The sequence below is a fragment of the Leptosomus discolor genome, chromosome 6 (assembly GCF_034619465.1).
Source record: "Leptosomus discolor isolate bLepDis1 chromosome 6, bLepDis1.hap2, whole genome shotgun sequence".
Taxonomy (NCBI): Eukaryota; Metazoa; Chordata; class Aves; order Leptosomiformes; family Leptosomidae; genus Leptosomus; species Leptosomus discolor.
This window is the reverse complement of record NC_141396.1, coordinates 32,621,471-32,637,575: the sequence shown is the minus strand read 5'-3', so window position 1 is coordinate 32,637,575 and position 16,105 is coordinate 32,621,471.

Below are 16,105 nucleotides of genomic sequence, written 5' to 3'. Positions count from 1 at the left end.
TCCAGCAACAGGATTTCCTTCCTGACTACTGTGGCGAGAGATGTTTGCATCACTTACTGTGACAAAGAGGGAGTCTGCTGTGACAGGCTGCTGTACTGGTAAAACAAAAGGTCTGGCCAGGACAACTAGAGAACATGCTGAAAAAACTGATTTAGAAGGCATTTCTACATGCTGAGTTATCTTGAGGTCTGGAATAATAGGATCAGGATGAAACAGAGAGTCAAAACAAGCAACAGTCAGTTTAAAGAAAAGGAGGCTCTCTGGGCTGCCTGTACAGTACAGCCCTTAAAAAGGCCAAGTGACACCTTAGCCTGTGTTAGGACAAGCGTTGCCAGTGGAGATAGCGAGGTGTTACTGTCACGGTATAAAGCAGAGTCACGTGAGATCGTCTGGGATCCTGTCTGCAAGTCTGATCACTCACGTGCAAAAAAAAGAGGAGTTTGAACTACCACAGATGCAATCACTGCCACTGCATTGACAACCCTGAGGAGAAAAGATTAAAGGACTTTGTCTGTTCACTTGAGCCTAATGAAGGGTGAGAGACAATATGGAAAGTGTCTATAAATACATCAGGAAGGACAAGAGCTGTGTGGGTCAAAGGAAGGTGTTGGCACAAAAGCCAAAAGCAGGTATAGTGGCTATGAATATACATAGGCTGTATCAGAGAAGCAAGTTCTTATCCCTGAAGAATGGAAGTCTGACATGATAGAGACAAAACATAACAACTTTTGAGGAGGAATGTTACAGGTCGATGGGAGAGTTTATTTGATAGGTTGTCTACAATAGCAAGGGGCCCAGGCTAGACAAATTAATCTTCTGTCATTATCCTGGACTCAGTCTGAATTTGAGGCCACCAGTCAAGCCAGCCCTCTCTCTCTTTAGCTTCTCCTCCTCCTTTCCCACTCTCAAGGGTCTCTTCTGTACCTATGCAGGGATGCGTGTCCTCCTACAGCCAGTGACGTCTGTGGGAGGTGAAAACATCTGCTTGCAATGTCCCTTTTGCTGGTGATAGCATCAGACCCATTGCTGAATGTTCAAAATATTTTGGTTTCTATGAGTATTTTTGTAAGACAAGAAGTTGGATCCCTTAGTCTGGGTTTTCCAGTGAGATCTTCCTTTACTTTCTGTATAGAGAAGTCTTTTAGCACCTATGGTTCTTAGTGTCTCCCACATTGCTTCTGTGATAATCTAAGTGTCTAGTGGTACATGCTGATAATGTAAAATGTAATAATAAAAAGGACCTTTAACTGGCATAGTAATAGGAATGTGAAGTGAAATTGATTGAATTGGATTTAGGTATTTGACTATGCATGTAAATCTCTCTTCTCTCCCTTCCCCTCAATTCAGTATCCCATTTATTTTAGCTGTGATGCTTTGCTTGTAATTAAGGCATGGTACCTTAATTCTAGATATTTCTCTGAAACATTTCAGTTTGTAGCTTTTAGTCTAACTAGTTAGATGTCCTGCTTTGGCTGGGACAGAATCACAGCCCAGCCATTCTGGGCAGGCTGTTAGCAGTTTCAAGTCAGCCAGGGCAGCTGACCTGAGTTAGCTACAGGGGTAGCCCATCCCACAGTGTCATGGTCATTATAAAGAGGGAAGGTTTGCTGAGGAGAGAGAGAGAGCTCCTGCTGCATTCGTCCCTGGGTTCCTCCTGTTCTTTTCTTCCATCCCTGAGGGCTGTGAAGACCAGACATCTAGGCTGAGATTAAATTTGTATAATTTATTTGTTTTAATGGTTCATTAAACATGTCCTTGCTTCAACATTTGGATCTCCTCTCCTTTTCCCAATTCCCCTTCTCAACTGGGGAGGGGTCATCATGTGATAGAATAACTGCTCTAGTTCAACCACAGGTGCGGGCTAAACGAAGACATTAGTCAATGCAGTAATCACTGAAGGGAAAGCTCTATGCCTCCAAAGTTTAGTGTATCCAAGGAAAAATTTCAGTCATCCTGCAGAGGAATCTGTTTCTGCATTGACCTACACAGCAAGCCTCAGAGATCCTGTTTTAGCTGAGGTGGCTAAGTTCTTAGAGGGGTGAATCTGGATTGAAGTGTGGTCTCTCATGTTTTCTAGTACTAAAATCCCTTTTATTTCCTATAGCATCCATACTGCTTTTCATCTCCAGGCCTTTTCATACTTTTTAGCTCTATTAAAACTTATTTAGGATTAAGGAGTTATACCTGTCACTATGTTGTCTTCTTTTTCTTCTTTACTTTTCATTAAGATGAAGGCATTTGCATGTATTATGCCAGTGTGACAGACCTGCGTCTTAACGGGCATGTCGTTTCATCTCATATAGCTTTAACCTATGGCTACAATTAGTGGCATGATTTCCAAATAGGTTTTCTTGTTTCTATTCTTATTAGTAATAATTAATTAGGCAGTTAAATAGTACCATGTTATCCATATTTTTTTTGTTCTTCTTGGGAATTTTCTCAGGTAACAGCTGAAGTAATGTGTAGCTACTGTTACAGCAATTTAAAAACTCAACTTTATGAAATCAAGGGCAGAGCCTGCTAATGAAATATGAGAGCAATGGGTGTCTGTAGTCTCTGCTTTCTCCTCAGACTGAGAAGTAGGTTTTATCTGCACAAGGTGGTCAGCTGTTGCTATTTTTGTTTATCTTCACAATCTATTTGTTACTACTTTTGACTTGATTTTTGTTTAACTGTAGATATTTAACATGAAAGTTTGTTACCAGAATGGGGCACATGAAGCATTGGAACATGAATTCAAACAGATAGGAAGTGAGAGAAAAATCGGTGCTTCTTTCCCAAACTTAATTTTATTGCATCCTTGCTTAAACATTCGGAAATACGTTGGCCTCCTCTGCCGTCTCACCAGGGTTAAGGGCCACAAGGTGTCAGTGTAGCACCAAACATGAAGAAATGGCAAGCAGATTTTCTGCAACCACTTAAATTGTCACGCTAGTAAAAGCAACTACAAAGCAAAATATAGTGGTCATGAAATGGTCCATGACATGAGTAGTCACTTCTGAGTCTGGAGCGTGAGGAAGCAGCAGGGGAAGGCAGGCAGGAGCACGCACTTGTATGGACTGCGTATAGAGGTAAGAGGCTGAGTGTGCCTGCAGATAAATGGGCAGTGCAACTCCCATTTTCCAGTAAAGCACACATGTCTGGGCTTGCCTAGCCCGATTAGTTTCCACTCAACCTGTTGATTGTTACTAACTGGCAGTTAAGAAGAGAAGTGCATTTTATTTTGCAGGTCCTACTCCATTATTATGTATCCTAACACTAAACAGAAATAATTCTTGATACTGGGAGTGTAAAATGTTGAATAGTGGTGAGAAAAAGAAATTGATAGAAATACAGTTCCTTGCATTGTCTTCTGGGTGACTGCTAAAGAAAAGCTGATTCATGACACCTGAGGCTGATAATCACTAGGAACATGTCCAAGAGCTTGGGTTTGTTGTTGGTTTTGGGTTTTTTTTTTTCAGTTTTCTATCTCTTTGAGAAACTATACTATGAAGAGTCTGATACTGAACAACCAAACTGTATTTGGAAAATGGGTCTTAGCTCACTAGAGCTATGCTTTTCCAGGAGTGACTGTTTCTGCATGCAAAAGAAACACTTGCTGTTTGCTTGTGTGTATCTATACCCCCAAGTGGGATAACAAAGGAACACAGATGAAATGGCAGTGGAATAGTCCAGATATGTCTGGGCCTGATTATAAATTAGGCCAACCCGTACAAATTAGTCCCATCGCTCACTCATGTATTTGTCCTCTTCTATTTGCACTTACCTCAGAAGTGACTATCTCTTTTGGATTTGGCTTAGTTTTCCTTATGCACTGTAACTTGGCAACTTTGGCAGTTGCATAGTGAGGGGTCAATCCATGCTTTCCCCTTCCAGTTCAGATTTCTTCAGACACGGTATGGATGACTACAGAAAAGAGAGAAATTGCAAATCATGAACTCTTTGCTGGGTATCAGATTTTTAAAAATAATTAGGCAAAAATCAGATATTTTATTATCTGCCAGATTTATAATTTTAGAATGTATATTATTAAGGAAGGTGAAGTGCGGTGCTTTTCTCCTTGGGAAAAATCTCCCTTCATCAAAACAAAGCTGTTAGCACAATCGTATCCTGGAGCTAAAGCTGGGACTGAGCACCACTCTGAGACTCAGACATCTGCCTTTGGGATATACTTGGCACACATGCTTCCAAAACGCTCCCCATCTCTCTTATGGACTGAGGTTAAATCTGGTGCCACAGATTCGAAGAACTGAGGAATGCGAATCTTTAAATCAGGGGGTTTTTTTGAATTACCATTTTTCATGCTGTTGTTCATGAAGACAGGATATGGCATGTCGCTGGGAATTGGGAACCATGGTTGGAAAATGAAGACCTCAGTGGGAACTGGTAGCCCATAGTACCAGGGCAGAGGCAGAACTCATCTGTAATGACTGGACATAATGACATGCATTTCTTTCATTTGCATTTTCTCCCAAAAGTTGAATTCTGTTTAAACAAGTGTCTCAATTTTGTCGTTTTTGAAACCCCCTGGAAAATCTGAACTGAGGGTAACAGAACCCACTGTGTTTCTGTGCCTTTAAGCAGTTTGAAGCAGTACTTCACAGAAAGCTACCAGTCTCATCCAAGGCAAAGTAAACCCAAGAAACTGAAAGGGCATAATTTCTGAACATCACTAAAATTTCATTTTGATGGTATTTCACATAAGTGGAGTTTCATTTCGTTGATGAAAATTGGAAAAAAATATCAAAACGGACAATAGTGACACATTTATTGGCCTAAGACCAGGCTTCTTCAACCATTTTTATGTATGCAAGCCCACAGTTACTGAATGTTGCAGGATAAATGCATAGCTCTCTGCATTGATATTTTTGTAAAAAACCCACTGGTTCGGTGACAAACCAACGGCATGATAAAATTTGTTTTATTGCTATATTACTCTCTCCTTTTTCTATTAGATCTGTGCTATGATAGGATATAGCCATCAGCATAACCAGGTAATTTTGTTTTGAACGCTAAAACCTAATCGGGCATTAACTAAACACTTTCTTACCGTTGTAAGTGACGGCAACATTTGATCCTATTTCTGCCAAAATCAATACATGGAAACTCACAAAGTTAATACATTAAATTAACTAGGGTACTCATCATTTCTTCTCTTCTCTTTCTTTCATTTTATGAATAGAAAATGTTCCTCTTTACATTGTAGGCTTTTAGAGTGCTTGGATATGTTTGGATATTTTTTTGTGGTGAGTGCTAAGGCTTTATAATGTATGAGCTTCTATAACAGATGCATATGGATAGATACTGTGATTTTTATTACATCTTGGTAAAATATTACCAGCCTACTTGGCTGAAGTATCATGCTTAGGTAGAGGAATTTAGTATCATTAGTTTGCTTAATTATCTTCATTGTGATAGTGGAGATGGATGAAAGATTTTGTGCCTGAGCTGGCAAATATTCTTGATAATATTTTAAGGCTGTTTCTATTTACATACTGGTTAAGGACAACCCAGTGTTGGAGAAGCGTCATGTGGCAACGTGAGCTAGGAGAAAGGAAAAAGAAAAAGAAAAATCAAACGGTTTGACTTGAGGTAATGTTGTTCCTTTCAGTCTTGCCAGACATGTACTCTGTACTCTGTTTAAAAGCTGCTCTTTGCCTTCACTGAAATGCAGTAATTACATATTGCTATTACCCCACATAAAAATGCAAGGAATCTTCTAATCATATGGAAGATAAGAAAAAATGGATTATCTTAGAAGGCCTCATTTGAGAACATTAAACTGAAATGTATGCCCTGCGCTTAGTCATTAGTATCTATCTATAAATACAGGCATGAAAAACTGGGAAGTGCTAATGCGCCCGCGAGAACACATTCAAATTATATAAAGATAGCTTTATGCAATGCATTTATCCAACAGACAGATGAACGGATCTCTGTTTCTCTTCCTTCTGTATTACTTTGGTTCACTACGCTATCCAGCCACCTTTTGGTGTGAATGGATGTAATTACTTTGTTGATGTTCTAATGTCCATCAGATTGTATTGTTGTTCAAGGACAGATGATCACAAAAGCCTGTATATTTGACGATAGACTTAAAAACCCCATTCTGCTTCATGTATCTGTCTCATATACATTATACTTAGTAGGAAATGCACAAAATTTGCTGTTATCTTTTGTGATTTTAGAAAGTTTGGAGGAAGGCTGGATTTCAGAGTAAATCTTTTGTCATGTATGCTTGCATCATGACTTTATCCCTTCAGTTTCCTGATACTCTTCACCCCCATTTTCCCACGCTCTTCAGAAAAAGCAAAAAAAAAATCGAAAATCTGCTTTGATCAAGTAATTTTTTTAAAATTTTTTATTTATTTATTTATTTAATTTTTTCCACCAAGCTGCAACTCCTGGGGTAATGGAGTTTAAAAAGATGTCTCAGTCCTGAATGGGAGCGATCTCCCTTTGCTCAGCGGAACCTGATTATGAAAATACACACATGCTCCTTTCAGGGCTAGCTTTGCCATTCTGGACTATATATGATGCCACCAACTGCTTGTCCTTCCATATCTAAGTCTGGTTCATAGCTGTGGGCTTCTGCCTGGTTGGCACCATGTTTGTCCTGCCAGGTGATACAGTAGTTCTGAGACCAGTATTAATGAGTGTGGGAACAGGGCCACAGCTACCTGATGCTATCAGCAGGTTATCCTTCCCTTGACAATGGATGAAAAATTATCCACATCGTGTATCCTCACTGATTTACTTGCATGCATGCATGCATGAGTTTGTCTCCAGTAAAGATATATTTCAGGTTTGCAGAATTTTAACAAAATGACTAATGCAAGTGTAATTCCATGCAGCCAAAGAGTAAGGCCACTTCTCTTTTTTTGGCAACAGAATTTTGCAATATTAGTGTACTTATAAATGTGCTGTTTAAAATGGAACTCTGAACACTAATTCCTCTAAAAATATAAAGGTTAACAACGCCCGAAGAGGGATTATGAAAAAATGAAAGTACTGTGTTCAAGAGCTCTCCACTGTAATTGCCCAGATAACCTGGGGCCAGATTATATCAACAATATCAACATTGCTCATGCCAGTGAATACCTACCTCATTGTATAGTCCCACTGAAACCAACAGCACGGCTGGGAGTGGTCAGCCTAAGGCTGTCAGAATTGCCTCCCTATAAGATCTTAAGAAACTTTTAAATGTTATTTAAGGTCTGTTAATCTCAGAGTCACCATACCAGCAATGCCTATAGGAGATTTGTCTAACTACAGCCATTATAAACCTGATTTCAGGTACAGTTTATAAGTAAAATTACATTAATAAAAGTATTTCTGCAATGCAAATTGCTGATGACCATGCACCTGTAATTTTTATTTCTTATTTACTAAGGCTAGACCAAAACCATACAGGTTTTTCAGGTTCCATGACAGATTTCAAATCACTCAAATTTGCCCAGGGATAAAGACAATATTGGGTAAATCAGTTTAGGTCAATAGCACAAAGCAGCAACTACAGCAATTGAGCTAAATTCCAGTGAGGGTCCAGACCTGGATGGATCTGAAACATATTGAAACTGGGAGAAAGAACTATGAATTCTTAGGGAGAATTGCAATGGCCTGTATGAACATCTGTAGCCTGATCTACTACCTACTACTGGTGTTCTGAGCAGACATGTATTGGAGGATATCTGTGGTTTAATCAACACAGAGAGAAAGGCTGAGAAGTAAATTTAAAGTAAACTGATATAAGGCTTGTTCCACCTAGAAGTTTGCGGGAAACCAACAGTACATTTTTTTAATAACCCATCTAGTCACTGATTTGCACTTAGCTTCAAATAGAAGTACTATATTTACTTTAGCATTATATGAAATGCATTTCTCCTCCTGTTTTTAAAGGAAAGCTTCGAAGTTGTCAGACCTAAAATGACAATAATGCTGTTTAGAAAAAATCTCTGTGGCATGAAGTTTCACACCAAGTGCTATGAAGTGAATAAAATTGTCCTGAAAAATAGCACTTGCAGCATGAAGGGCCACCTCAGCATGTTTGAGTGATTCATGCAAGACATAGTCAAGATTTATTTGATCTGAGTTTTTCCTATAAGGGTAAAACTTCCTAATATCTACAACAAAAAATATTCCAGTTACATCTTTGGGCTATTATCTTCTTGTTTGGAAACTTCCAGGAGATCATTTAGGCTTTTTTACCAGTGGTAACCTGGCTGGGTACATTGCTACCTCAGTCACTGTCTTTCTCTGGAACCAGGAGGAAGGCAGTCTGCCTTGTCATTTACCGCAGAAGGCAGGCTGTGTGGGAGAAAATGGTGCTGTGATGTGCATATAGGTACTCATGAACTGTAACCAGGTGTATGTTTAATTTCGGGCTCAACAGCCTCAGAATCCCTTTCAATGAACTTCACCCAAATATGAACAGAAATAAGCTAATGAGCTTTAGACTGTGTTTTTACCATGGAGAGTTTTCTGTCTTTCTGGTCCTTTCTTTTGGGGAGATTCGTGTTCTTTTCAACCGATCAGCAGTACCAAAAAAAAAAACCCAACCTGTTCCCTGCTTTTTTACTTTCTTTTCTTTACGTCTTCTTGTATAAAGTGAATTAGGTCTCTGAATTAGGAGCTAGCTTTTTGAGTTTGGGGCTTTTTTTTTTATAGCAACCTGAAGGAAGAGGTCTGAACACCTGCGGTCTCCTGACAGAGTGTCACAATTTGGGTTTCCAAAGTCCTGACATTCTTTCCCTTTTCTCTCTCATCTTTTGGTGTTAGGCTAATATTTGTACCTTTTGATATACAGACCTCCAAAGGGACTCCTTGGCCTTAACCCCAGTGTTCTCAGGCCATGTTAGTTTTGATAAAACCAGACAGTTTTATGATTGCTAAATGCTTTGAAACAAAATTAAGTCATTTTTTCTTCCCCTTTTCCCTTTTTTGGGATTTCAGGCCCCTTAACCCTTCTCAAGGAGAAGGAAGAAATAAAAAAAAAAAAAAAGAAAAGGAATAAGCTGCTGCTCACTTGGAGCCCTGAATGAAGCAGAGCAGGGAGCACAGAATACTTATGTGCTTGATAAATGTCTGTGTGGCTGAAAGCTAAAATTTTGAAATGGCGAGACAAGGCATGGAGGACTTATCTTCTATAAAGGGTGATGATGTACACTTGTTTTAGTGAAGTCAGATTGTTAGGCTGACTTCAGTCTCTGACTTGCCCGGGACTTGATTAATAAGACAGATTACATATAAAATAGTTACTGTGATGAAGGACAGGAATAGTTCTCTGTGAAAAAAACAAAAGCAATTGATAGTTCCCTAATCAGCCTATACAAAAGGCTTACCGAGATGAATGCCTTCCGCATGAATCTAGTGATGTGGGACTACTTAGGGAAACCCTTTTATCAGCCTGTAAAGATGACAGAACCCCATTGGAGAAACAAAGCTTCCCTGAGGATTTTAATTCTGGGGAAATTTTTTGTCAGCTCCTCCTTAACGTATATTTGGCTAACACTGCCCAGCCAGAAAAACTGGTTGACGGGAATCTGGGAACAGGTTTTACAAATCCTGTGCCTTCATTTATGCCATGCTGAGACAGTGCCTTGTTTGTCTACAGAATAGTGCATGCTATTGTTTTCTCCATAACTTTTTAAGTATTGTTTTTAATTTGAGATGATGAAGAGTAAGGGTGCAGCAGAACATACATGAAATAGCATCAAGACTGGAAACGTGAGGTGTGAGAGTGGGAGTGAGGCCATAGCCTGAATCAGATCATGGAAATGTGAGCTACAGTAGAACAGATCAAAAAAAGGGCCAGAAGATGGGTGACATACAAATCCTGGTCATCAGCAGGGACCCAGAAAATTCCTGGAGGTGGCCTGTCAGAAGCAAAAGGAATATAAAAAAAGATAAATCAGCAAGATAATAAAAAGTTTGGAAAAGATGAGGTTATATTTTCATGATGGGGATGGGGATTTCATGATGGGGATGGGAATCCACATCACAGGATGGGGATTATGGGTAGTGGGGCAGAAAAAGAATGGAGTGAGCAGTTCATTTTGAAGTGGATCAAAACCACTGATTTTGGACAGAGTAGGATTTGTCAGCGTTGTGACAGGGTTAGAATATGGTGGGCCCTGAACTACTTTAAGCCATGCTCAAAGCTCTGCAAAGTGTGAGAAAGTAACCCACTGCTACAGCTCGCCCAAGAAAAACTTCCATGTGACAACTCTTCAGGAGTTTAGGCCAAACTGAGCAGGGAAAAGCAAAAGTATCTTTAAAATTTAGTTTGCAATTTTCAAAGCATATCCTTGTATTCCAGATATACTGGAACTTCTTATTTCTACATTTTTACACAGATCTTGTTGTCTCTCAATTACAATAAGGCATTTTAATTTTGCTTAAAAGCTAGTGTAACTAAAAAAAAAAGTCGGAAAATTGATAGCACAAAAATCGTAGTATAGTGAGAAGTTTCTGTCTTTTTTTTAATTAAAACGCCCAACAAACTAAAATAAATCCTGTGGCTTGGATTTGATCTAACCTTTTTTTATTCAGGTTCATCCACCAAAGGAAAAAAAAAGTTCCATTATTCCGCCAGATCCAATTAGTTCTGGATACAGGTACAGATTTTGGTTTCAGCCTTCACCCGCACAGTATCTCCAGATCTGTCATTTTTCTGAGCCTTAACTTAAGGAAGATATAGGTACTGTCGAAAAGTCTATTGTAAAGAAAAAGATTGATCTAATACCAACACAGGTATTAAACCTCAAGGAAACGAAAGACACACGATATGAAATAGAGGAAACATTTTCTGTGCTGATAAACTGTAAAAAAAGGAGTTCTATATACTGCATCTGGCCAGCAGTCTCCTATCATCAAGGTGTATGCTTCAATGCTGCATCCAGACAGGCTTCCGTGCTACTGAGAAAAGCTTGGAGCTTTAGACCTTAGCCAAGCAATCAGCATGTCACTAAAGTGATACTTGAGACAGTCAGCTGTACAGGTTACATAATTTTTTTTCTAGAAGAGCTAGTAAAACTACCCAGGGCAGTACCTAAGAGTTTTTCCTGCCTGATGTCATAGAGTTACATTGGCTTTATGCTTTACAGAACATCACAGTTTTCTCTTTAGCTGCAGTCTCCCAGCTGAGCACTAACTACTGACTGCAGAGATGCACTCATTTTCTTTCTGCCTCACTGAAGGCATGAGCGAAATGGCGCCAGCAGGGAGGGTAGGGAACTATGTACTGGGTCAGGATGTAATTTGCTGTTCTTAATGGAGAATGAGGAATTGTCTACATGCAAAATTTGCCTTTATGTAGTGGTGCTTATACTGAAGGGAGCTACTCTGCATTCACATGCACTTTTTCCTCTTATCAGTGGTGATATACCACTGCAAGAGTATTATTTAATGCGAAAGAGCTCAAAGGCTCCAGTCATATGCTAGCATTCTAGCTGTTCATGGCAAACAACAGAGATGAGTGCAATTCTGAAAGTTAAATGATTGCCAAGCTCAGCAAATCTGTGAAAAGGCAAACAGCAAACGTGTTCTGCAAAATAGACCCCCTCATCCCCCAAACGAAAACCCTGTCCTTCCTCTCCCTCTTGCTATTATAATCTGTCATACACATGTGACTAAGACTAGGACCAAGGACTCGAGTGCTCTGCTAAATCTGGCTGAAACAAATTAATATACTACCAACCCTTGTGTTCTCCCTGCCTTTGGGCAACAAGTTGCCACGTCTGTAGCCCAGTTAGTAGAAAGGGGCATATGCAGCATCTCAGCTATGACTACAGCAGTTCCTGTATAGTTGCAAACATGTCACTGACTGTCAGACTAATTAGGCCAGAGAGGTGAGACCACACTGGTAAAAGAGCTTGGTGGGAATGGCTGAGATGTTTGCACACATTTGCTTCTGTCGCTTTTCTTCAGGCGTGCAGGAGGTCAGCAAAAGAGCAGGGAGGTCAGCAGCATATGGGAACAGCTTTAAACACTTCAGCTAGTTTCACCAGAGCTCAAGAGTCAAGCCCTAGGCTTTGTCCTTTTGGGCTTGATCAAATTGCCTATGGTTTCAAGGTCTTTCTTGAAGATGAAGATATTTTTTCCTGAAGTACTACTTTGTAAAGAAAAGTGGGAACATTAAAAAATCAGAATTAAAGAATACAGTCTCATCACAGGAAATCTGCTGATCAGTTTAAACTCCTCTCTTCTGAAACTCGTATAGAGCAAACAGCAAATACAATTGGTAAAAAAATGTCTTTTTTTTGTTTTATAGAAAACAATACTTTTCACTGATTTTTTTTTTTTCCCCTTCCTTTGGCAGAGTAGGTCTTCACTCATTTTTCTTTGTTTAAAAGAGAACATTAGTCAAAAACAACAGTGCAATATTTTCAGCTCCATGTAAAACTTCTTTGTATGCAACATCATCTCAGGGAATGTTGTATTTCCTCGTGTCTGCTCTGTTGGCTGATCTGATAATGTTAGGACAATGGGAATCTGTGACTGTTGCAAATCTGCAGTGGTAAGAAAAGCTTATCTACACAAAGTTATATAAGCAGAGACGTCCTTTATTAACGATGCGCACTGGGTACATGGGATCCTTCCCAAAGATGTCCTCCTGCACATTGCAATCAACAAATATTTATATATTAAATTCATATATATTCAGTCTATACAGTGCATATTTATTATCATCCTTTTGATGATTGGTTCTTCTCTTCTCACTTCTGATGTAAATTAGCGTGCAACCTCTGTCGTAGTCTTCTATTGTTCTCTTTTGGGTAGGTGGTATAATTTGTGTAGGTGGTCTGTGAGTTGGAGGATTTGACCACTCCTCAAATTGACCATATTTGGTCAAGAAACATGTCCTTGGCTCACAGGCTCTTGGCTCGTACCTGCTTTGGTCATGATTCAGAGATTATACACAATGGGTACCATCATAAATCCTGTCTTGCAGACATCTTGGACTACAACATACTGTCCTTGTTTCTGACCACTAACAGATTATTGGTTAATGAATACCTTAGGTCTGGAATTTTACAGGAGTATGCTAGCAGCATTAACAATACAGATTTTATTTTATATTTGATCATTTATTCTATTTGAGACTTATTTTCCCAATATAATCACTAATTTGTTCTATTAATATTCACTAATTAGAATTCTTGATATTTAAATCAAGATGGGAAAAGTAAGGGGATTTCTAAGCAGTATCCTAAAATCTTAAATCTGGTGATTTCTGCAACATGACCAGGGATTTACAGTTTGGACTACAGCAAAGGATGGACGTCTGTGTCCAACCTTTTAGACTTGGTTCTCTCCTTCAGAGGGAAAAAGTAACCAGAGAAGGGGGCTATCACTTTCTCTCTAGTTTTCTGTCCCTGAGAATTCTTAAGTAGAGTTCCTGTGTTTGTCGTTGACACCATATTTCAAAGATGCATCATGCCAGACAGAATTATGATGGAAGGAAAAAAAAAAAAGGAGCTAATTTCTTCCTTTTTAGTAGTTACCTGGCTGTGGAGAGGGGACATCCTGTTAGAGCATCCCCTGATAACCTCGATTGATGTTGCTTGTTCTAGAGCACATGTGATTTTTTTCTTTTGAGAGATTGGGCTGAGTGTGAAGGAGATGCAAGGATGGTGTGGAAATCTGGTTGTGGGTTGTAGGAATAGCTTTTAATTTTCTGAAGATTTACAGAAAAATGGCTGCAACTTTCTGTGCTGCCAGTAGTTACACAAAGCAGCGCAGTGGTGAAACTCTTACCCCTAGGATGAACTGTAGATAGCAAGAATAGCTCCTCTCCTGTCCTGGCAAAAAGCAGGAAAACCAGGATCTGAGCTAGCAGAGTTGCAGGCACAAATGTCTGTGCAATTTCACAGAGGTTTCTATCTTGGTATAATGAAACTACAGCTTTTGGAAGTGTGGATATAACCCTTCCCTTCTACATTCATCCTGAAGTGATAAGAGAGTTTTCTTTTTCCTTTCTGATGCCATTCCTCTGATCCAACAAAAAAAGGAAAGGAGTCAGTGGGGATAATCTCATGGGAGCGCAGTATTTAACACTCATTTGGCAGGTGATATTTACCCTGTTTTAAAAGGATTAGACACAGTCACAGTCCAGAGTACCTGGCTGGTTATCTTCAAAACCAGCGATCAACACCAGAGCCTCTTCCAGTCCCAGCAGTAGCAGCGGGGACAGATCTCAGCTCTGCTTCGTCTGGGGAGGCAGGTCTGCCACAAAGCGCAGAGAGGAGATGCCTTCTTCCCTTTATTTTTTCTTTCTTTGCTTCCCTCTAAATCTTCTGCACTTAGTTCCCTTCCCCTCCAGCTCAGCTGCTGCTACACTTAACTTGCTGCCCAAGTAATGCTCAGCTGGCAGCTGTGCCAGGCAGAAACCTGAGTAGGAGGAGTGTCTGAGAATGTCTGTAGCAATGGCCCTTGTGTTTTTTATCTACTTTATAGAAAGGGAAACTGGTATTGTTCAATCAGTTATCTGAACTCATGAATGGGCGATGAGAGTAATTCTGCAGCTCTTGCTTAATGTTCGTTTCAGAAGTCAGACCTGCTATCATAGATGCACCAAAGGACAGATTGTTTAACACTTGAGTAGCAGACTCTCTTCAAGCCTTCACAGAAAGGAAAAGCAAGATCTTTTCTCACTGTTTTTTTCTCAAATGCATGAAAAAGAAAGCTGATTGAAAAAGAAAGCTGATTGGAAAAGAAGAGCTGAGTTTTGCAGACAAACAGATGAGGGATTGAGCCTAGGGCAAGAGAAGAAATGATTTCCACTGAATATATTCCTTGGTCTAGGTCAATCCTTTTAAGCAAGTGTGTCAGATGTTTGAGGCAGTGCACACCTCCTATATCATATATGGAAACTGAGATTTGAAAGGTTTATACTTTAGTCCATGTTCAAGACTGTGCTAATATGAAACGGCAGCTATAATAAATGGCAATACTGCCTTTTATGTGTGTGTGTGTTATTCCAGCTGCTTGAGTAAACATTGTGTTCCATCAAATTTCAGCCTGGGGATTGAACCTGAACTCAGATTATATTTTGTTTTGCCTTCCTTATCCCTTAGCTTCATACTAATGGTGGAACTGGCGCCTTGAGGCCAGGTCCACTCAGTTATTTATTGTGGCACATAGTAATTAGGCGTCTGATTTAGCAACCTCAAGCCTGTGCAAGTCATCTCCATTTGAAATATGGAGCACGAGAAGTTAGTTGTCTCAGAATGGGGAAAAAAAGCAGAGGATATACTGAGCAGGGAATTTCAGCCAGATTTCATGAGTCATCAACCACAGCAATAAAGATCCTGGGAACATTTTACTACCCATCAGGGAAGTTATGCACATTTTCTCAAAACTAAAAAGATATAATAAGAAAGACAAGGGACTTAACTTCTAGTTCAGCCTTGGCTTCTTTCTGGCTTTCATTAGGTCGCTTCATCCATCCTGGGGAATATTTCCCACCCACATAACCTGCCCACCTGTTCTTAGCACACTTGTGGTTTAAATTTCAGGCGCCAAGTTCTTCAGGTGCATCACCTTTGATTATTTTCTTGAATCATCCAAATATGAAACAATGGAATGAAAATGTCTTGCATCAGCTAAAACACATATTTTCTCTCAAATTTAAATATTTTCAGCTTTTCTTGGTATAGTAAATATATTTCTGTAGAAAAATCACTCTGAAGGAAATGCTTTGTTCAAAAAGATATTAAATTACTTTAGATGACTTTTAAAAGAAAATGGTAAAAAAGCCAACATTTTGGAATGCTGTAATGGTAACAGATTTATTTCTTTTTTTAATTTTTTTTTGGTCAGACAATTCCTTTAGTAGAAACTTCCAAGTAGTCATAAGTTCATTATGAATTCATAACAATAAATAAATTTTTTCTCCTAGTTCTTTTAAATTGCATGAAACATTTTTGAAAAAGCTATTGAAATATGGTGATTATATAAGCAAATAGTAAATTTTAAAAATTATTCAGTGGACATTTTTATTTCTTGTTGCATTATGGGTCCTTTTTTGCACTGATCAGAAATGCTGACATAGTGTTACGTGCACAGCCAAGACTATAGTCAAGTGAGTGGAATTTAAACTGTG